We start from the raw sequence: 23,824 nt of genomic DNA on the forward strand, positions 1-23,824 counted from the left end.
AGCACACTCTGATGGCTAGGCGGGAGATGGGCTGGAGGTGGCAGAGTATAAGGTTCTAACTATATTTCACAATTAAGGATCCATCTGGAGAGCCATTTGGAATTCAAGGATCATATAAACGATGCTTGTTATGAATCTCACTTTTTTTTTTCTTTTTTCTTTTTCCAGCAACAGACTCCATTTCATTCCTATAGCAACTTCCAGGGGCTGGTTTTTTGAGTATGGCTTAATTGTGTCCCTCCAAAACACACACCCTGGAATATGAACTCTCAGTAGCTTTAAGTGTTGACTTATTTGAAGATAGGGTTATTGCTGATATAACTAGTAAGGATGAGGTCATATTTGAAAAAGAGTAGGTTTTTCAGTCAATATAGCTGATGTCCCTGATATCCTTATAACAGAAAATTGTGAGCACAGGCATACACACAGAGAGACCACCAATGAAGGTAAAGGCCCAAATTAGGGTCAAGTGGCAGATAAGCAAGCCACAAAGAAAAGGAAGTGTGGAAGACATTGTCCCTCAAGGTCTTCAGAGGAACCAATCATGCTGACCCTTTGATCTGGAATTTTAGTTTCTATTGTTTAAGGCAACCAGAGGTGGACAATTTGATATGGAAGTCATAGCAAAAATGGGTTTGGTCACTTTCCTCTGTCTTATGAAAGAAGAAAATAAAGTAACATACTCCTCAGATGCAAGGAGAATCCGAACGTGAACTGACTCCCATCTTAACCATGACTGCCCTCTTTCCATCATCATAACATGCAACAATGCATTGCCATTTACCGTCTGTATAGTCAGCTTTACAGTGTTGCCCGAGGGGTCAAACTAGGAACTGTGGATGCTGGATTCTAGCATCCTAGGGAGTCACTATGTTATTAGGATATGTTTTTCTCTTTAGTTTAAAGAACTATTCTATGTCTGTGAAAAACAGTTTTGTGATTTGCTACAAGCTTCACCTAGCCAGAGATTTTTGATTTTTGTCCTCAGAGAGCACCCTTTGCTCTACCTATGTGGCACTACATGCCACTCAAATCAAAGAGTGCGGCAGGAGGATGATATTTAATTCATCTCTCTCATTTCCATGTCTTTAGGGCTTTTGTTCTAAGCCTTGGGTATGATGCCAGCAAACACCAACTTTGAAGATGGCAGAGGTTTCCTGTTTTTACCAGGTTTCTTTCTTTCTTCAAAAAAAAAAATTTCTTTCCTTTTGCACATTTACAAACCTAAGCTAGCACTTCCAATTTCCTGTAAAAATAAGTCTGTCTCTTCACAAATAATATGGCTTGCTTTAACGAAGCCCCCAGAGCTTGCCAGCTGTCCTCCTTTATTTCAGATGGGTGGTGAGAGATGAAGCAAATAGGTGATTGATGGGCTCCTGTGGGGAGAGCAGGAAACATTCCCAAGTTTAATTTATTAGGCTTCTATTGACAAAGAAACTGTAAGCTTTTAAACGCTTATTTCATTCACATATTATTTGGCCGACGAAAATTCTCCTGGTTGCCAAATAAACATGCTTCCTTTATTTCTCCCACTTTTGCTGACATATAATTTCTTTTTGGAAAGAGTTAATTGAAATCAGAAAGCAGCTGATTCCGCCAGAAGTGTTGATGGGGACAAGGTGTTTGGTAGCTGGCTCAGGCTCGTGATTTTTCTTTTTTTTTTTTTTAAGATGTGATTTGCTATCGATGGGTATGAGGAGGTGTAGCTCTTTGGCATGAATAATCTCCATTCACCCTTCAATCCTTTCATGATCAGGGAAAGGCAAAAAAATGAGAGCTGCATGCTCAGCTCCTGCCAGTGGGTACTGGTGACCTTGGGGTTTTCAGAAAAATAAACCTTAGACTTTACAGTTTTTGGAATAACTACTGCAGTGGAAAAAAAATTAATCCCTTATTAGGTTTTTGTGTGTGTGTGTGCGTGCATGTGCACGTGTGTATGAGTGTACAAATGAGTGCAGGTAGCCACAAAGGCCAGTAGAGGGCACTGGATTCTTGGATCTCCAGGAGGTGGAATTTCAGGTACATGTGAGTCACATAATGTGGATGCTGGGAACCAAACTTCTGTCCTTAGGAAGAACAGCAAGTGCTCCTAATCACTAATCCATCATTTCTAGTGCACAAAGTGCATTTTGAAATCTTTCAGCCTTTCACATAGATCCAGAAAGAGTTAAAAATTCAGAGAAAATAATCACCTTCTGGGATCATGGGTTTGGAGACAGATGTGAGCTTGTCCGTACAGTGCTGGAAAACTCTTTCCTGAATGTAATTCCTTCTTGTATGATTGTTGTTCTTGATAGTCTTGTAGTGAGAGCAATGTAGATAGTTTACTCAAGGAAACCAAATGTGCCCTTGGGGCTAGATAGAGGGACTGTCTTCAAAACAAAGGTAGCTGAAGGTTTGGAAACAATTGGAGAGGTGTGCAGTGCCAGTCATTCTGACCACCCAACAAAATCAGCCAAGTGCCAAGTGGAATTTTTCTTTTCTCCTCCAGAACATGGCCTCCTTGAACCTCTGTTTCCCATTTTCTCCTGAAGATGTAATTTTTTTTCTGTGCAGCCGATGGCTTTTGTGTGTAGCATCAGGTGCACACACTCCCTCAGGCTTCACCTCAAGTTAGCACCTCCAACTGTCTTGGGTTTATCGTGAATGTTTACAAGAATGTGGGTTATCACTCTGTAGGTGCCATTTGATTAAGTCAGTAAAATTGCTTCCATCCTGGGGTGGGATGCATGGTCAGCCTTGTTATGGGACTTTTGAGCATCCTGGGGTATAATCCTAACGTGTTCATCTTCTTGAACTAGCGGGGACAAGCTTTTCTTACCTTTAGCCTTTTTATTATTAGTCACTCAGAGTTTTCAACTCAAAGAACCAGGTTGCAATAAACAATAGGTGTCATAGAAAAATGCAGACCAAGATGTGGTAGGAGTTAAAGATGGACGTCCAGAAAATAACTGAATGCTTTGGTTGATGCACTGAAGACAGGCAAAATAAACTGATGTCATACTTAAGTTTTATGAAAACAAAACAATGGGTTAGTCGAGCTATCAGTTCAGAATAAACCAATGAACCACTGATCAAGTCAAAAGGAGAAATGAGTCCCAGAGAACCCTGGTACCTACCTGAGGAGTTGAACATGATGGCCCGTGCCAGTACCTGATATTGAGTGCTCTGGTGAAACTGACTTGTTCTTGAAATACCACATTTATGCTAGAACTGTGTGTATAGCATAGCTTTCCTCTCAAAGAGAATAAGACTTAGATTATTCTTGAGGAATCCATGAGTAACCCTAGCCCAGAAACATGGATTCAGTTGCCTCACATAGCATGTTATTGTGCAGAAACAGTTTCACGAAGCTGTTATAGAAAAAAAGAAGCCTATGAATCAAGGCATATGTCAGATACATTAGCAGGGATCCCATAGAACCATAAGGAGTGGCATTATTAAAAGTGGTGACTTTGTTAAAATAGCTGTATTGGAGGAAATGTGTCAAAGAGGATAGGTTTTGAACTTTCAGAAACTCAAGCCCGTCCCAGTGTCTTTCTCTCTTCCTGCTGCCTTCCAATCCAGATCGAGAACTCTCAGCTCCTTCTGTGTGCTGCCATGCTTTCTACCATGACAGTAATGGACTAAATCTCTGAACCTGTAAGTCAGTCTCAATTTAATGTTCTTACTTGTAAGCATTGCCGTGGTCATGGTGTCTCTTCACTGCAGTGAACAATGACTAAGACAAGGATATTGGATCATGGATTAATAGGTTAACTCTGCTCTAGATGTTATCCGTTGATGTTATCTCAAATGTTACTCATTCTTTGTTTGGGAGTTCACTGGAGCTGGTGGTTTGATAATAGTACATTCCAAAAGGCTTTGCCTGATATAAGGATGTTAGGCAAGACACAGAGGTGGCCAATGGATGGCTAGTAAACAGACTATAGATAACCCAAGATAATCTGGATGTGGATCTGGAAGCTTCCAGCTCAGACAATCATGAAGAACTTTCAGAATAAGTGTGTATTTTTCTAGAAACTTTGGTTCACAAAGTGATATGTTGCTTTCTCTTACTGTGTCTATAAAGGAGACTCCACGTTCTGTGCCTGAAATGGGGTACATAAACTTCATACATGTGTTTTCCCCTTAGTTAGACTTGGGTATGATTTTAAAATACTGAAAATTGTAATAATGTAAAAATGGGTATCTCAGGAGAAAGAAGACCCTCCTGCCCCAGGGATGCAGTGGGAGCTCAACACCAGAGCAGTAGGAATGCAATCCAGTGTTAAGGGGCCTCAGGGCTGGAAACACAGATCTCTGAACATGAGGGACAAAGAGGGCTGATGAGAAGCCAAGGAAAATGGCACTGGGTTTTGATCCTACTGCATGAACTGGCTTTGTGGGAGCCTAGCCTGTTTGAATGCTCACCTTCCTAGACCTAGATGGAGGGGGGAGGACCTTGGACTTCCCACAGGGCAGGGAACCCTGACTGCTCTTAGGACTGGAGAGGGAGGGGGGAAGAAGTGGGGGGAGGGGGAGAGGAGTGGGGGGAGGGGGAGAGGTGTGGGGGACAGGGAGGGAAATAGGAGGCGGGGAGGAGGCGGAAATTTTTTCAATAATAAAAAAATAAAAAATAAAAAAAATAAAAAACTCTCTATAATGTATATATACATATATATTTACTTTGGACAAGAGGTTTTGCTTTTGTTTTTACAGGAAGTGAGAGGCTGTGGATTCATTTGGTTAAGAAAAATAAAGCTTGATCAAAATGTCTTGACTTCAAAAAAGAAATAGAAACGTGAGTATGGGTGTCATGCCAGGAGTACAACAGGTCCCCAAGGTTGTACTCTGTTTTAGGGTGCCATCACAAAGCAAATAGCATAAATCACTGGAACTTATTCTGTCACAGTTCAGAGGTGAGGGGTCTGAAACCCAGTGCTTCAGGAGTGTTGGTTCCTTCCCAGGTCCTGAGGAGAACACTCCAGTTGCTTACCCAGTTGGCTTCTGCCTGTGGCTGACGGTCCTTTGTCTTCTTTCCCTGCGAAATCCTGGAAAAGTGGCCATCCACTAGGATGCCACAGCAGCTGATCTGTCTTCGAAGAATGAATGGTGAAAGAAAGATAAGCTAAAGGAAGAAAACTGGGATGGAGAGACAAACGGGGCTAAGCAATAGGAATTACAGGAAGGAAAATCATTAGCCACCTCTTCCGATGGACAAGTGTATAAAAACTGATTAATCATTAACACATTAATCTAGAAACGCATCTAGCACAAAGGAGTGCTTAGCTCAGAACTCAAGGCTGGCTCAGTATTAGAATCTGAGTCTGGATCTCCAGCCTTATTATCAAAAAGACAATGAATGAGAGCCTGTAATATCAACAGTAGGGAGGCAGAGACAGGGTGTTACCTAGAGCTTGCTGGACAGCCAGTCTAACTAAATCACCAAACCAGGTTCAATGAGAGAACTTGTCTAAAAAATATGGATGTCAAGGGACTGAGGAAGATATCTGACATAGATCCCTCACCTCCACAGGTGGAAGTGCAAACACATACACACAAAGAGATGCAACTTCACATATACACTCTACAGAAAATCAAAATACTTTAATATCGTAGTCAATATATAAAGCTTTGAATTAAATTGAAATCCCTGAAGTAATTGCACGCACTCACACACACACACACACACACACACACATACACACGCACATACACACATACATACATACACACGCACACACATACACACGCACACACACACGCACATACACACATACATACACACATACATACATACATACACATGCACACACACATACATACATACACATGCACACATACACACACACACACGCACACACACACACAAGCACATACACACATACACACACACACACAAGGGCACATAATGAATTATGAATACCCTTAACAGATGGTTAATGAACAGGTGGAGAATATATGACATTTCAGCAAGTAATACCTCCATGAGTGAAATATTCAAGTATTGTTTATTCTCTTTGAGACAGTTTCTCTTGGCATAGGCTAGGCATGCCTGAAACAAGTGCTGAGATTGTATATACGTGCCGCCAGGCCCAACTTTTGTGTTCAAGTTTTCCTGTAAGGTCACAAATAACCTAAGGATGCCAATTAATATACTTTTAGTTTTGTTTTAACTTAATGCTGAACTTATTTTAAGCTTACAGAAATGTTGAAAAATTAGTACCAAGATTTTTCTCCATTTCACTCCCTGAAGCTGCACCGATGACACCTCATATGAACACTGCACAGTGAACAGCATCAGACATGAACACTGGCGTGTACACCCAGCTGAGGACTCTTAATTTCACCTGCTGCCTGACTCCTTTCTCTGTCGTCACTTCCTACAGGGAATTCTACACTATTTTATGGTTTCCACGATGGTATGTGTTTTAAGTGACATTTCCTGCTGCTGTGGTTAAATGCCCTGATAAAATTTTGATAGATTTAATTGGATACACAGAGCATTTTACTTGAATGGACATTAGAAAAAATATTCTTTCAATCCACAGCACCAATATATTTTCTGTTTATTTGTATCTTCTATGGCTTCTCTAATTTTTTTATTTCCTTGATTAAATTTATTTTGAATTAATTTTGTTTGATTGAATATAGAAAAACAAAACTACTAAAGGACTTAATGTTAAAATATGCTATAAAGTTATAGTCATCTAAACAGCACTGGGATGACAAAGTCAGACAACTCAATGGAACAGAATTGGTAGTCAAGAAATAAATCCTCATATTTATAGCCAAATGGTGTTTGACATTATTGTTTGACATTCATTGCCAAGGATGCACAGTGAATAAAGAATAGTTTTTAAATAAATGATATCTACATTCCAGAAAGTGAAATTAAGTCATCACTTTGCACATCACATAAAAATAAACTTAAAATGGACCAAAGACTTGCATACAAGATGTAATATCATGTTTTCAATGAAAACCAAACATAGAACTAAAAGTTTGTAACATTAGACAATTATTTTTTTAAAATAAATTCAAATAAAACCTCTAAAGTACAGATGATAAGGGTAAAGATAAATAAATAAGATTTAATAAAATGAGAAACCTTTGAATGTCAGTAGAAACAGTTAAAGAAAGAGTCAACATATATAGAGAATGTGATAAAATGCTTGCAAACTACATTGTGTGCAGAGTTACTATCCAAAAAATTAAACAAATAAAGGACTCAGTTCAATAATTAGAAAAGAAATAACCCAATTTAAAATGGACAAAAGATCTGAGCAGAAATACCTCAGAAGAAGATATATAAACAGCTAAAGGTATATGCAAAATAAATATGTACCATCATTAATCAAAGAAATGTAAATTAAAACCACAACAAAATATCATCTCAGACTTGATAAAAATATGATTATAAAGAATAAAAATAAGCATTTGTAAGGATGTAGAAAAATGAAACTTGTACAGTGTCCATAGGATGTTAATTAGTATGACAATCACCGGTATAACAAGATTCAAGTAATTAAAAATAATCTTCTTTATGATCGAGTAGTCTGTTTAATAAATACAATCCAAAAGATGTCAGAGAGATAGCTATGTTCTGATGTTCATGGAAGCAAGAGTCACAATTGCTAGGATATGGAACCATCTAAGAACCCATTCATAGATGAATGATAAGGAAAATATAATGTGCAAACCAATGGAATATATAGTACACAGAGACAGCATGTACACACAGATGTAAAATATACCCATACATGCAAGTATTTGAAATCTATCATACATTAAATAACTTTGTTGCTTTGAAAAATGTTGAGCAAAAGCAGCTGAAGGAAAGAAGAATAAACTTTGGTTTATGGTCCCAGAAGGATAGAATCCATTATGGAAAGGAAGGCCTGGCAATAGATAAGAAGGGAATGAAGATAGGAGGAAGAAGCTGGGTGGTCGTGTTTTCACCTGCACATCCGGAAGCAAGGGAGAAAGAAGAGGAAGTGGGATAAGACTTTAAATCCTCTAACCACACTCCTAGTGATGTGCTTCCTCCAGCAAGGATTCATCTTATGTAACATGAGGGGCTGCTTGTTGGGATTTCTGTCCTGCCCAGTTCCCACAGCCAGTAAGCCCACAAAGAAAATCACACAGAGAGTCTACATTAGGTTATAAACTGATTGGTCCATTAGCTCAGGCTTCTTATTAACTCATGAAACTTATATTAACCCATTTTTCTTATATATGTTAGCCACATGGCTCAGCACCTTTTTTAGTGGGGTAGGTCACATCCTACTTCTTCAGTGTATGGGCCAGGACTCTGGAGGGAGCTTCGTGATTCCCAGAATTCTCCTATTCTCCTTGCCTCCGCCTCTACTTCCTGTCTGGTTGTACCACCTATACATCCTGCCTGGCTAATGGCCAATCCACGTTTACTTAAAACACAATTGACAGAATATATAATTGTCCTACACCACTTCCCCTACTTTTTTTTTTTAAAAAAAAAAAGTAAAATAGCTACGTGGGTGCCATTCTGTAACATGAGGGCCTACTCATTGGGGTTTCTGTCCTGTCCAGTTCCCATAGCCAGTAAGCCCCCAAAGAAAATCACACAAAGTCTACATTAGATATAAACTGATTGGCTCACTAGCTCAGGCTTCATATTAGCTCTTATAACGTATATTAACCCATTTTCCTTTTTCATGTTAGCCACATGGCTCAGTACCTTTTTCAGCAGGGTAGGTCACATCTTGTTTCTTCCGTGGTCTCTGCAGGACTGGGGAAAGAGCTTCTTTTTTTCCAGAATACTCCTGTTCTCATTGCCCCACCTCTACTTCCTATCTGGCTACCGGCCAATTAGCATTTATTTAAAATATAATTGACAAATATAGGACTGTCTTGCACCAATCTTAGGTTCTGTAAGTTTCCCAAAAAGCTTCGCTGGCTGAGGCCAAAAATTCAAATATATGGGTTTATGGTGAACATTTCTTTTTCAAACCCCACAGATGCTGCAATGCACATGTGTGCACATACGTATGTTCCCCATCACCCCTGAATTTAGTTAAGAGAAAGAAGGAAGCCTGGCATTTGTAATACTTGAAATATTCTCTAGGACATTTTAAAAAGTAAAATGAGGCAGAAACAGAAAGAAAAACATTATGTGATGTTATTTACTTGTGAAATCTACAAACACCAAATCCATAGAAGTGGTGTATAGATGGTTGTTGATGGTTTGTGAAGGGAAGACCAGAGGGGATGTGAAATTTTGTTTACATAGGGGGAAATGTTGGAGGACTCTATTGAATGCCATGATGATTATCTGTAATAGCAGTGTATTATGCACTTGAACTTACTATGGAAAGAGATTATACCTGCTGTCACAGTAAAGCTGGCTTGTATGTGAGGTGATACATATATTAATCAGCTTGATTTAGCTACTACTCAGTATGTATATTTCAAAACATATATTTCATAATCATGTAATTCTTTTTGCCAACTAAAATGCATAAAAAAGAAATACTCTAAATGGAAATTTTACTCTTGTGACTTTGTGATTTGAGTTTTAAGCAATTTTAAAGAATTTTATACTTTTCGTAAAAGGATTTCATGCCCTATTTTGTTTGTTTCAAACATTTATTGTTATATAGAGAACCCCTGAAACTCTGATTGCTTGAATGCTTGCTTTGAGTGGTTCCTCTAATAAGATATCATTCATACCTGAAGGATTTAGTTATAATATTTCCATCATAATATTAGTAATAAAATGAAACTAGAAATGAAGTAACTTGTAAGAAGAAATTATGTTAAAATATATATTAGATACTGTATGTCCATCAGAATTAATAAGCAATGGTGCATATTTAATTCCTTGAAAACTTGTCTATGTTTGTATATGTTTAAGTTAAAGAAATTGTATCCTGGGGCAAGAGAGATAGCTGTTAAGAGTGCTGACTGCTCTTCCAGGGGAGACAGATTTAATTCCCATCACCTTCAAAAGTGATGTGGGATTTCCCCTCTGTATGCTGTGAATACCATTGGTGAATAAAGAAACGGCCTTGGCTTATTGATAGGGCAGAACTTAGATAGGTGGGGAGACTACACTGAATACTGGGAGAAAGGAGGTGGAGGCGGAAAGAAGTCATGGAGCTGTTGCTGCTGGAGACAGAAGCACTGAGACTGTGCTGGTAAGCCACAACCTCATGATGATACACAGATTAATGGAGATGGGTTAAATTAAGATGTAAGAGTTAGAAAATAAGAAGCTAGAGCTAATGGGTCAAGCAGTGATTTAAATAATACAGTTTCTGTGTGATTATTTCAAGGCTGAGCAGATGGGGAAAAACAAGTGACTTCCATTACAATATACAACAATTTATAAGTCTAGTCCTAGGGGATCTGATACCCTCTTCTTGCCTCTGTGGGCACTGGGTACACACATGGTACATAGATATGCATCCAGGAAAATCATCCATATACATATAATTAAAATAAATAAAACATTCTTTTAAATAAATTATTTACCATGGCAGGGATATAGTCCAGTGGTAAAGGACTTGCCCAGATGAATGAGGCCCTTGGGCTCAGTTCTTAGAGCCACAAAAAATAAAGTTTACCAATCATGTGTTCAATAGTTACTAAATGCGTCAATGCATTAAAATGTTCCTGGAGGCTTATGTAGCAAAGTATCCCCATTTTTCAGACATGGGGATTCATGAGCGCCTTTTAACATTTTTCTACTTTTTAAACTTTCTATCTTGTTTATATAAATCCTCTACATTTATGAAATGAAAATGTATTACTTTTAATTTTTAGGTGTTGTTCATGGAGTGGGAAAGGTTGTCTGCTTACGTGATAAACTCCCACAGCCAACAAGATGCCAACATGGCCCAAATCCTCCATCACTCACCCTAGCAGAGAGCTTACCCTCCATCTCTCACACACAAAATACAACGTCAGTGTTACTCTTCTCTGAAGCAAAATTCTGTCCCTACAGTGCGAGTCCTCATCTGATAGTCACATAAAAGTGTGACAAGAATTTGTTATTTTCCAGTCCAGATCGGGAAAAGAATGTGCCATGATCTGTGTCCTGCCCACATTGAAAGTCTTCAGCGGTCGGATGGCTGCTCCTTCAAGTGGGAAGCTGCTGGCCATTTATTGGCTCATAAAATTTAATCTTCTTCAAATCAAGAATAACATTAAAAAGAAGACTCAGTCTTCTAACTGAAAGAAGGTAAAGCTGATGAATGAACTCTGTCTTTTTTCCCCCTTTTTAAAAAATTTTTTATTGAGTTCTACATTTTTCTCTGCTCCCCTCCTTGCCACTACTCTGTGTTAATACGGCATCTACAGCATCTTTGAAAGGCCACTTAGGATTATTTCATGATTGGAGTTAGTGTTTCCCAGTTTGATTACCTACAGGTAAAAGTAACCATTTTCAATTTCATGTGCTTAATATCCTCCAACTTAGCTATCCTGCGTTTACATTGTAATCATCTCCAAAATTATCCTCCAATAGAACACAAGCTTCCTCTCCAAATATAGCCTCCACCACCACCAAAATAGCAACTTTCTCCCCTTTCCTAATTTTCTTGGTCATAATCAGAGAGGAGAGAATATAGTAAAATTCTTCCCCATGAAGAGCATGCTATGCGTAATTCAAATCCCACTGGGAAAATGACAAATTGTTACAGATGTATAGCCGGCAGGTTTCTACCTATTAATACTTCATATGGTCACGGTTTCTACAGCTCTAGAATGGAGTTTGGTTAACTGTGTGGACTTTTCTAGAAGCCAGCTGATGGGGACGAGGTTCTCAGTTCATTTCCTCTGTGTTTTGTCATTATCACGGGCTTGAGGATAAAACCAGTTTCATGATGCAAAGCTTTGCAGTGAGAAAGGCATGAGTAGAAAACCAAATTTAAAAAGTAGAGTAAGAGATGGGAAGAAGTGGCACATCAATGGGGTTAGCAGAAGTGTTAACATTAACTATAAACACAAACACGGAATAAGATGGAGAGAGCAATTTTATCAGATAAGGCATGTTATGTGTTGGATGACTCGCTCATTTGGCAAATGCCAGCTGTAGCCAGAGAGCTGTAGGTACAAAGGAAAGCTTTACAGAGGGATCCCAGGATAGATCATTAAGAACAGAAGGCAAAAGAGCTACGAGACCTCATGCAGACTCAGATGCAGTACCTTTTTCTACCCTCAGAAGGGGGAATGTCATATTGAAGCCAGCAGAAGAAATGCAGCTTTAGGATTTAAGAAAGCTTTGGAAGGAGCTTCTCAGGGTGATTTTCTTACTCTATCACATGTAGGATACTGATGTTTCCCCAGTGACTCTGCTCCAGCCCGAGTCTCTGGTTTTTCTTGTGTGAAATGGGCATGGTAGCACTCATCTCTGTGGAAAGTAATGTCTGAGAGTGTACATTTCAATGCTAGATCTATGGTGAATGGTCACCAAATCAAATTATGACCATAGCAGAGCCTTAAATGTAGCTTTCCTTGAGTATCTCTGTTTGTTTTGACTTTGGAGAATAGAGTTTGGAGAGTATTTTAATGAATGTCACAGTCGGCATTCTTCTCTCTAAAGAAATTGGACATAATTCTTTATAAATAAATATGTTGGAGAATCCATATAATGCACAGATGAGTTGAAGTGTCGTGATGGGTAATAACTACTTTAAAAATATAAATATATTTGTTTTAGTTTATTGTCGCTGAGGCTAAAAATAGGAAAGAACAAGATGAAAGAGAAAAGATAAAGTTTTGCATTTGACTTGGGAGAAGATCTTTTACACCCCATCCTCTGCTTGCCTAAGTCTCGGCAGTGGTGAGGTAGGACATCTTAATATCAGGGCACATGCGAGAGAAAGCTGCTTACTTCATGGGGGGCAAGAATCAGAGTGAAGAAGGTACCGGAAAATTGATATAACCTTCAAAGTCCCTAGTGACCTGGTTCCTCCAACAAGTCCCTACCTCCTGGAGCTTCCACAATCTCCCCAATGTCATCTCCAACTACGCACTGATTCTCTGCCACACCAGACTGGGAAAGATGTTTCATTTTCAAAATATAGTATTACTCCCGAAAGGCAGGCTCATGGCCACTTTGTGATGTGAAATGCATTTAGTCTGTCTCCAGGAGTCCCCAAAATCTTAATGATTCTAACACTGCTCAAAAGTCTAAGTTTAGACTCCCCTGAGACTCTTTGCTATGAGGTCCTATTAAAAAAAAATCAATGACAAATCACATACTTCAATATTCAGTGGCACACAGCAAATATTCTGGTTCCAAGAAGAAGGGACAGGGCAATGGCAAAGAAGGATTGCATCATACTAAGCCTGCGATGCAGGGAGACAAGCATTCAATCCTGTGCCTACATGTCCTACAGCTGGGTTGGCGGTGTCATGACATGAGCATCAATGGGCTTGGCCAGCCCCACCCCTTCAGCCGTGCCATTTGCTCGCCACATGTCCTCGGCCTGGAGTGTCTCCACTCATTGTCTGGTCTGCAGCTTTTCTTGGCAGCCCTTCCTAGTTCCTGGCACCTCCACTGCAGCCTAGGCTTCATCTTCACAGCTTCACACATTGCCTTCTCAAGAGCTGTCTCCAAGGACTCCAATCCCATTACACTTAGACGCTGCCTGGCCTTCCAGGCCTGCTGCTGAAATGTGGGTAGAAGTCTCCGTGGCCTTGCAACTCTGCACGTCTACACAGGCTTCACATGGACCATGCCAAGGCCTGCTGCCAGCCTGCCCACTAGCTTCTTGCTTTGGACTACGACTGAAACAGCCACTGGTTAGCTTAGCTTGACCACGGTAAGAAGAATAACAGAGAAGCAATCTCCTTGGCATCTCTGGTACACAAGGCGACTTGAAAGCATTCTCTCCTCACAGGAAATTCCTTCTAATGAAGCTCCTCTTTCATGATCCTGACCTGCAATTGGCAGGGCGTGGCCACTCCCTGAGATGCCTTCAAAGCATTTTTTTTCTATTGTCCACATACAAAGAGCTTGGATTCATTTTTAACACCAGTAATCTCTTCAGAAGCCATGGTTTCATTAGGCCCAACTTTCCCCCAGCTTTTCTAAGCAAAATTAAAAAATGTAAAAGCCTTTCTGCTCTGATTTTTCTCTCTCCCAGTCCTTCTTATAAACATAGCAGAAATACTGTGTTTTTAGCCCAAATGATGGGATTCTTTCACATTTTAGTTTAGATATATATTGATGACCACATTAGGGTTGTCATATGGGTTGTTATGACAAAGCACCTGGGAGAAAAATGTAGGGAAAAAGGATTTATCTTAGCTCCCGGTTTCTGTGCTTTCAGTTCCTGATTGCTTGTTATCACCCTCACATAAACAGAAGATGCAGAACAGGATGGCAAAGAGGAGCATGTTGGGGAGGAGGCTTCCTACATTATGGGGGCCAGGAAGCATAAAATAAGGAAACCTATGGGAATCAGGTATAACCTCCAAAGTCATGCTCCTTAGGCCCCATTTCCTTTAGCTATGCTTCATCTTCCAATATTCTCACAGAGTCCAAAAATGGCACCAGCAGGTAAGGACCAGCATTCAACATACAACACACAACAGTTTCATTGTTGAACCATAAGAGTGACCGAGAATAGAAGATGATGGATTCATGTCTTTACCTTGACTGGGGCAGAGTTCAATGCTTATATAAAAGTAACCCAATGGTCCAAGAGGAAGAACTGAAATGTCTCATGAGAGCATACACCCTCAGCGACTTGCCTTTCACTAGTTCCCACTTCACTGAGGTTTTGCCTCCTCATAGTGCCCAGGGTGGGAACCAAACCTTCAGCATCAAGCTGTTGAGTAACATACAAGATACAACAGACAGAAAAGTAGATACACATGTGCACACAAAGATCTGTCCTGCCAGTAGGAATGAGTAGTGAAGAGGTTGTACGCCAACTGGTCTGATCAGTGAGGCTCCTGTTTTTCTCAACCCCACAGTGTTTGTGATTATTTTGTACCCTTGTATCTAACTAACAACCAATTAGGATTGAAGCAGAAACTGCTTTATGCCACACTCTCCAGGTGTCTCAGATATGGCCTGGAATTACTAGTGGGTATTAAGCAACTGCTTGGATACTATCTGACTTGTCTTTCAGTCTATTAATTCTCTCCTTTCAGCCTAATTTACAAGGCTACCAGCCTTACTTTCTTACATCCCTGATCTCACAAGTTCAGCCCAAACTGTCACTCATATTCCTACCTGAGTAATTTGTACATGTTCACTGGATCTCAACTCCAGTGGCACTTTTTCTATGATGGCTTCCCACTTTCCAGCCTCAGTCATTCCAAGTTATTTTCTTTTACACATAGCTCTATCGTAGTATTTCTCATGCTATGTTCAGGCCTGAACTGTTTTCTAAATTTCAAGGTTTAATATTTCAGGATGAATATCATAATAGTATAATATATGAGACATTGGGCAAATGATGATTGTATGACTGGGTAAGAAACCAAGAAAAAAATCTGCCTTTCTTTTGCCAATGGAGGTTAAAATAAAAAACCTCTCTGTCTCTGTCTCTGTCTCTGTCTCTGTCTCTCTCTCTCTCTCACACACACACACACACACAATATTGAGAGGATTCGTATCGGCTCAGGACCCCCAAGACCAAAATCTCAGCACAAAGGAGATTTTATTTTCTCCAGAGGGACAAAGGGCAGGGAATAAGAGACAAAGACAGGAGACACAGGATGAAGTGGAAGGGAACAAGGGACGGGGATAGGGGTATTTATTCCAGGGTGTTTGGGGTGGGAGGGGACATCTGTGTGACCCATAGATACATGGTAATTCAAAAAGGTAAAAGGGAAAACCTTGTGTTAGGATATGGTATTTAATTTTAATTAGACATGTCAATTAAGGCAGCGAAAAGGGGGCTTTGGATTGCTGGAATTCAAAATTTTGATAGCTGACCTTGGAGACTGACCTAGGAAGGAGGAAATAGCCAAATACAGGAATAGACCTTGGTGGCTAGCTTAAGGAATGTAATTCAACAGTTTTTAGCAAGGCAAAGGGAAGGCAAGAGAAGAACAAGTCCTGCCAGTGCCATGCTTGCTCTGCTCAGGCTGGCTAGTGTCCCTTCATATCTAAGGCTTCAGACAGAGCTCAGTGAATAAATGGCTTGTTGTTTGTTGTGTAATGGGTTGAGAAATCCCATCTTGAAGAGGCACTCTTTAAGCAGGAATGTAAACAACTCAAAATAGCCAGGAAGTTCCTGAAACTGACCAGATTCACAGGACCCTTCCCTACCAGAGGAAACAATAAAAGCAGTGGGATTGTCCCTCTCAAAGGCATAAAACCTCCCAAAGGAGCTGGACTGTCCAGACTCAAACAAACTGACCTGCAAAGGAGACTCTGAGAGGAGAAACTTCAAAGGAGACCCTGAGACAAGACCAACTACCTGGAAGAGGTATAGAGCAACTTGAGGCACCTGGAAGAAATGCCCTCCAACCTGTTGAGCTGCCTGAAGACTGTGCTTTGCTCCAGGTTTACCAGCTTTTGTGAGCTGTCACCCTTGCTGGGGTAGGCTTTGGTGAAGATGCAGCTGTCTTTGAGTCATTTCTGCTCCTGTAAGTAACCCTTCAACCATGTTTCTGTAAATTACCACAATGCAATTCACTGGTTCACCAAGTTGGACTTTGTTTTTCTCCATCCTTTAGTCTGCCATGAGTCCTAACTGGAATGAGTAGACATGTATGCTGTCTGCTCCCAGGAAAAGTTTGTCAGACAACACTGACAGAAGGAGGTCCTGAGTTTGATACTCAAGAGGAAAAAAAAAAAAAAAAGCCTGGTGTGATTACACCACTGGGAAGGTGGAATCAGAAGGCTCCCTGAAGTCAGGTGAAAATTCCAGGTTAGTAAGAAACCCTGTGTCAAAAATACAATATGGATAGCAGCTTAAGAACAAAAGGCAAGGTTTTCCTTTATCCTCTACATGAATAGGAACATGCATGCACTTGCACATGAACACATGCATGCACGCACACACACACACATGTACACACACAGAGACACATACAGAAAACATTTTTACAGCTTTAAAGGAGTACTTAGCATCTTGTACTCTCCTTTTAAAAATTGATCTCACATCATCTTTTTGCCTCCAAATGAAAATATGGAATTGCAGAGCTGCACCTAGAATTCCTAGGTAATGCTTGGCTCCTTTCAAAGGTAGCAATTTATAACAATTACGAATGAGACTTGTTCTTAAGAACGAGACAGCACCCCAAGCCATTGTTGAGGTTAGATGTCAATTTTAGCAAATAAGTGAAAGATTAGGAAATCATCTTAATTAAAGTGCAGTGAGGGGGGAGGGCTACAGAAGAGCAAACCCAAGGCTCTGTGCGACTGAGGCAAGCTCTCTACTGCTGAGCTACACTACTGCCTTAAATTCATCTGTTTTGACAGCTATTTTAAATGAGTTTCCCTTCAATTTCTCTTTCTCCACATGAATATTTTAATGTAGCCATTGAATTTTTTTCCTACGAACTTAGTAAAATTATTTACATTTTTAAATTATTTTATTTCCATATATTTTAAACCTGACATTTTCTAATGTCTGAGAGTAGCAGTATTACATTAAGTAATTATTTCAAGGATTATCTCAATTGTATATTTTCTCATGAACAAAGGTTGTTCATCTTTTTTCTAAACTTGAGTCTCCTGGGATGTCATTTTGGCTAAGAAGTTACTTGAAGGCTCAGTTTCAATGCTGAACATAGAGGAGGGGTTCCAGTCTTTAATTTTAATTTTTGTACATAAGCTTACAGTTATTGTAAGTGTTACAACTCCGAAGGGAAAGTTTGCCCCAGTACAAGTATGGCAACTCTGAGGGGAGAGGCTTCCTCTGCGCAGGTGTTACAGCTCAAGGGAAAGCTATCTTGGCAGTTGGATAGCCACAAAGTCACTTGGTACAACAAAACTCACACAAGAGCTTTATTGAGAGCACACATGTGGGTGTGCTCAGGTGAGAAGCAGCAGGGAACTGAGCAGGGGACAGGCTTATATAGGGTTTCTTGGGGGAAGAGTTTTCCAGGGTGAAGATTTCCAGGGTGAGGACTGGTGAGATTCCAAGTTCTGAGCTTAGACCAAGTCCAGGCATTAGTGAGATTTCAAGCTCAAGGATTGGTGGGTTTTGGAAGGTTTTTCAAATATGGAAGTGGGCTTAGACCTTTTACCCTACAAGGAAAACATTCCTTTATGTTTCATATCAGATGACTAAGGTAATTAATGGGATTACAGAAATTAAGATGTTAAATATCATTTGTCAGTAATGAAACTGGTATTAGTTAAGAAAATGTTCACCTTATAGCATGGCCAAGTGTCCACATCTGGTACTAAAAGGAGGTCTGAGTCGTTTGTTTTACTCGGGGACTTTGGGGAAAGAAAACTTCACATGGATGACCTACAGGCGTGGTCACAGTAATAGCTGAAGAATCTTCCCACATGGTCATGCATACTTCAGCAATGCATTGTCCAGCCTTGTTTCAGTGAAACTAAAATGCTAACCATGTAGTAGGAGAGACACAGCATCATAACTAGGATTTTCCTTTCTATTATCGCAGATGCTAAAAATTAAGAAGTAAATAAAACCAAAAAGAGTGCTCTTCCCCCAAGAAGTTTCCTATCTAGGTAGATAGGTCATGGAGAACTTACTGGATGCAGGAATATAATTTTATTTCATTTCAAACATCTGTAGCATCACAATGGAAACTAGGAAACTGTGATTTCAGAGAAAGCAACCTTTGGATGTGGTGGTGATAATGGGATTAATATAAGCTGTTCTGAGACAATATTCAAACAGGGATGTGGAGGTTTCAAATGAGAAAGTCTGTTACTAAAGCTTCAAAGTCAGGAAGAGTAGACTAGTTAGGACAAAATGAATGTGACTGTGGTGAGGAAATGACGAGATAATGTGACAGACAGACACACAGAAATGTGTGTGTGTGTATAACATATATGATGTATTTGTATGGTAATATACTGTGTTGGTAAGTATACATATATGATTTCAGAAATATCTTATTTCTGTTAATAATACACAATCTGGATCTAATTATGAGAAAAGACTAATCAAAATTCTTCAAAAATAAGTGATATTTGATCTTTTAAAATCTCAACATCAAAAAAGATAAGGAGAGGCTAAGAAATTATTCTAGATACAAAACGCCAAAATAACTTCAATGAAAGGCAATGTATAATTTGGAGAATGGACTCTATATTATGAGATATAGAGTTGTTATAAAGGACATTGTTGAGAAACTGACAATTAAAAGGAAATATAGATGCAGTATTGTTATGTATTAAAGTTCTAAGTTTGATCATTATATGCAGGAATAATTTTTAAAAATATCAATGTTCTTAACAAACTGAAAATGAAGTATTTATAGAAAGGCATGAGAGAACAGAAATGATGGAGGAAGGTCATTGGCTAATAAAGAAACTGCCTTGGCCCATTTGATGGGCCAGCCTTTAGGTGGGTGGAGTAAACAGAACAGAAGGCTGGGAGGAGAGAAAGTGAGCTCAGAGGCCTTAGCTCTGCTCTCTGGGGCAGACGCCATGAAGCTCCAACCCAGGATGGACATAGGCTAAAATCTTCCCGGTAAGCGCACCTTGGGGTGCTACACACATTATTAGAAATGGGCTAAATTAATACGTGAGAATTAGCCAAGAAGAGGCTAGATAATGGGCCAAGCAGTGTTTAAAATAATACAGTTTGTGTGTCGTTATTTCGGGGCATAAGCTAGCCAGGCGATCAGGAGCTGGGGCGGCAGGAACACAGCCCGCAGCTCCCACTACACAGAAACATGAGTATAGGAATATAAGTCAGTGGTATTGAGCCTGTCTAATAGGTGTGGGTTTGATCTCTATCACTGGAAAAATGAATGGTGAAATATTAGTAAGTGATAACTTAAGTAAAGTTAAATAGGATTTACCGAGGTATTTCCATTTTTCTCTGAGTTTGTTATTAGTTCCCCTCAAAAAAAGGTAAATAGACTTTTGCTCGGCTGTTAGGTGGGGAGCCTAAGAGAAGAGTAGCTGCAGAAGAAGCAGGAAAATTTGGCTGTGGTCCTTCACTTAAAGTGTCTCCAGTATGGTGATACCAGTAGCAGCAGAAAGGAAAGAGGGGTAGAATGTAATACCTCAAAACTATGGTGATATCAGTAGCAGCAGAATGGAAAGAGGGGTAGAATGTAATACCTCAAAACTTCTTGAGTGTTAGATGGGGTGAGATAAGGAAATAAGGAAAGGGAAAAATATATAAACACCTTGAGTTAGTACTGGTACCATGTACTGCTACAGGTCTCTGTTGCACACGACTATGCATATATGGGCTTGATCTCTGAGAAGAATGGGATTGTTCTGTAAGAGGACATAGTGCCAGTGATGGAGAACAGGAGACCATTCTGGTAACCAAGTTCTCAAGGAGAAGAGAAAACAGGATTGAGTATATGTGGAGGGGTTGTCTTTCTACAAGAACAATGGCATTCTCAATGCTATGGTGCCAGCAGCGTTGTATGGTCAGGATTTCTTGATTCTCCTGTTGATGCCTTAACCACAAACACTTCACAATGTGACTATTAGAAAATGGGGCTCTTCAAAGAGGGGATAAATGATGCCATGTGAGGGTGAGAGGCATCAATTCAGTGTAACTGATGGTATCATAAGAAAATATTGCCAGCGTTGGAGATTAAGAGTACTGACTCACACTGCACTTGTAGAGAACCTGGGTTCAGTTCCCACATGGTGGCTCACAACCACTTAGAACTGCAGTTCAAAGGAACCAATGATGTGGAAAGGTTATATGTCTATCTGTTGCTTTCATTGGTTAATTAATAAAGAAACTGCTTGGCCTCATAGGTCAGAACATAGATGGGTGGAGTAGACAGAATAGAATGCTGGGAAGAAGGAAAATGAGTTCAGACACGATGGAACCAGCCACCAGGTCAGACATGCTGTATCTTTCCCAGTAAGCCACCACCTCGTGGTGCTACACAGATTATTAGAAATGAGTTAAGCAAGATATGAGAGTTAGCCAAGAAGAGGCTAGATATAATGGGTCAGGCAGTGTTTATATGAATACAGTTTGTGTATTGTTATTTCGGGTGTAAAGCTAACCTTATGGGAGCCAGGCAGGAAGAAAAAACAGGCCTTCCGGCAGCCTACTACAAACCAATATCCACTCAGGTATTGGGGAAGAAACTCTTCTGTTTCCTAAGACATCTAGTCTGTGATGCTTTGTTTGGCTAGCCCTAGATGTCTGTTATCTACTGTAACAGAAAAGAGCATGAAGAGAGATCCAGGCCAGTGTATAGATCTAATGATAGGAAATGAGAAGAGTTCCCGGATGATTGTGTCTATGCTTTATAAAACAGGAGGTCAGAGCATCAGTTGAAAAATAAGGACGAGAGAGGTTGTTGAAAATTAAAGAAGGGAGGATGGTCAATCATGAAAACAGTACCTGCCAATCTTCAAAAAGTCAGTGAAAAGATGTTTTTCATAGGGTATTTTTATTATTTTGTGTATATCCCTTTTTTGCAGATAGGTAAGAGTGTACCTTTGGACTAGAACAGAAAGAAATCCTCCCTCTCCCTCCCTGCTTTTTGTGACAGGCTTTTACTATGTAACACTGGAGTGCTTTTGGAACTCACTTTATTGATTAGGCTGGCCTCAAAATCAGATGCCCTGCTTCTGATTCTGAGTGCTTGGATTAAAATCACGCACCACCATGCTGACTTAAGTATCTCAGAGGCAGAATATGGAAACCTACCTCCTATCGTATGAGCGATGCACAAGTCAGTGTGTACAAAATGTTTACCACTCTCTTCTTTACATGGACAGCAACTGATAGATGCTAGTTAAAGAGGAGACCCCACTACTGCAGCACAAATTAAACAGCACCTAGAGTCCTGTAGTTATGGATATAGAAATCCCAATAACCTTTAGAAAACTGTCTATCCGATCATCTGTTTCAGTCTTTCTTCCAACAAAACATTTTATTTCTTTTTAATGATGTGTAAGAATACTAAAACTTTTTCTTATTATGCACACGTACTTAGAAATTGTGGGTATTTTCCCCAGTGTTGTGATTTTTCCTTCATGGATTTAGACATATGAACACTCTATGGCTGTTTTTGTCAATAGTTTGTTAATGGCTCTCTTTCCTGTCATGTCCCTAACTAGATCTCACACCAGGCATGGTACTCCCAGTGCCAGAAACTCATGGAGAGTGAAAGGGTACTCGATTGGAAACTGGTAACAAACAATGTCCAGACAGTTCTGTGCCCACCAAAATTTTTACAACATACAAAATTGCCTTGTTACAGCAATTTTACAGTTATTTTTAACAATAAATGTTAGTTATTTTTCACTCGGCTGTTGTGTGTAGCTTGACCTGACAACCCTTATAAACGCGTTAAGTCAGCTGAAGGGGACCTGGACAGAAGTTATCTTTAAAGGTACATCACATTTCATTCTGTACAATCTTAATTTCTTTTATATCTGTTACCTATAGCTACATCTTGTTTCCATAGTTACAGCATCTAAGTAAGTTATGTCTTCAATCCTAGATGTAGTGTTATGTTTTTATGTCTTATCAAAGAACATTAACCTTGGGGTTAGAGAGATGGCTCAGGGGTTAATAGATGGCTCTTCCAGAAGACCCAGGTTCAATTCCCAGCACCCACACGTCAGATCACAACTATCTGTAATTCCAGTTCCAAGGAACCTGATACCCACGACAAAACACCAATGCGCATAAAAATAAAAATTAATAAATACAAAACATTACATTTTCTGCTGAAAAGATATGTTCATAAGCAGCATCACTTGACCCCTTTGCATCAGGCAAGAATAAGAAACAGCTTTGCAAGCCAGGACTCCCACCCGCGGCAAACAACACACCCCCACACCTTTCACAAAAGAGATCTACCAGTCTCTTTTCCCTAATAACTACCAATAGCTCCCTAACGACTTCCCTTTGCAACAAAACAGTCTGGAACATATCCTGGAAATAGAGGCAGCTACTCAGTCTATCTTGACCTGACTTGGGGTGCATACACAGTGAGTTCAACTTTGTCTTCTGAGAGAAACTTTAGGAAAAGTATTTGCTATCTTACACATGAAAAGGATTGGGCATGGGAATGATTAAAATCTAATGCATCATGGGAAAGGACATGAACTGTGAATGGCTTATATGACCCATGTCTATCAATCAAAACCGAAAACCTTTGCACCCCCTGATAATCAATTTCTCCACTTCCTGGATCCAGAAAAGGGAAGCCCTGAGCAATAACTCAGGGTGCTTAGGCAAATCATGCTCAGATACACTGCAGCCTGTAGTGTCCTCTGTATTTTAGTCTTGGCTTTTAAATAAAACCCCTTGCTGCTTTGCTATTTGTGTGCACATCTTCGGTTCTTTGGATAAGAGGTCAAGAGCCTGGAATCCTTCTTGTTCAGTCAGTGATCCCAGTGGCCCAGACATCAATCTATTTGGTGATGTAATTAGTATCTTCTCACACTTTTCATGAGGAATGTAAGAATCCACAAAGTCCGATTTCTCTTAAATACATGCAGCTGGGGAGTGATGGTGCCACACTCAGCCTGATCCTCCGTGTCCCACCATTGGAACATTGGGCATTATTATATTAAACCTAGTATTACAGTAATGGAAAAATCGCCAGAAATGCCAACCTAAGGACAGATGTTGAGTGTATTTGTTGTTTGCACTGATAATGAGTGTCACAACTGGGATTAGAACACACGATTACAAATGAAGAGCACTTATTCATCTACACCGACTTCTCTCCAAATCCC

This window comes from Chionomys nivalis, chromosome 2 (assembly GCF_950005125.1).
Source record: "Chionomys nivalis chromosome 2, mChiNiv1.1, whole genome shotgun sequence".
In the NCBI taxonomy this organism is placed as follows: Eukaryota; Metazoa; Chordata; class Mammalia; order Rodentia; family Cricetidae; genus Chionomys; species Chionomys nivalis.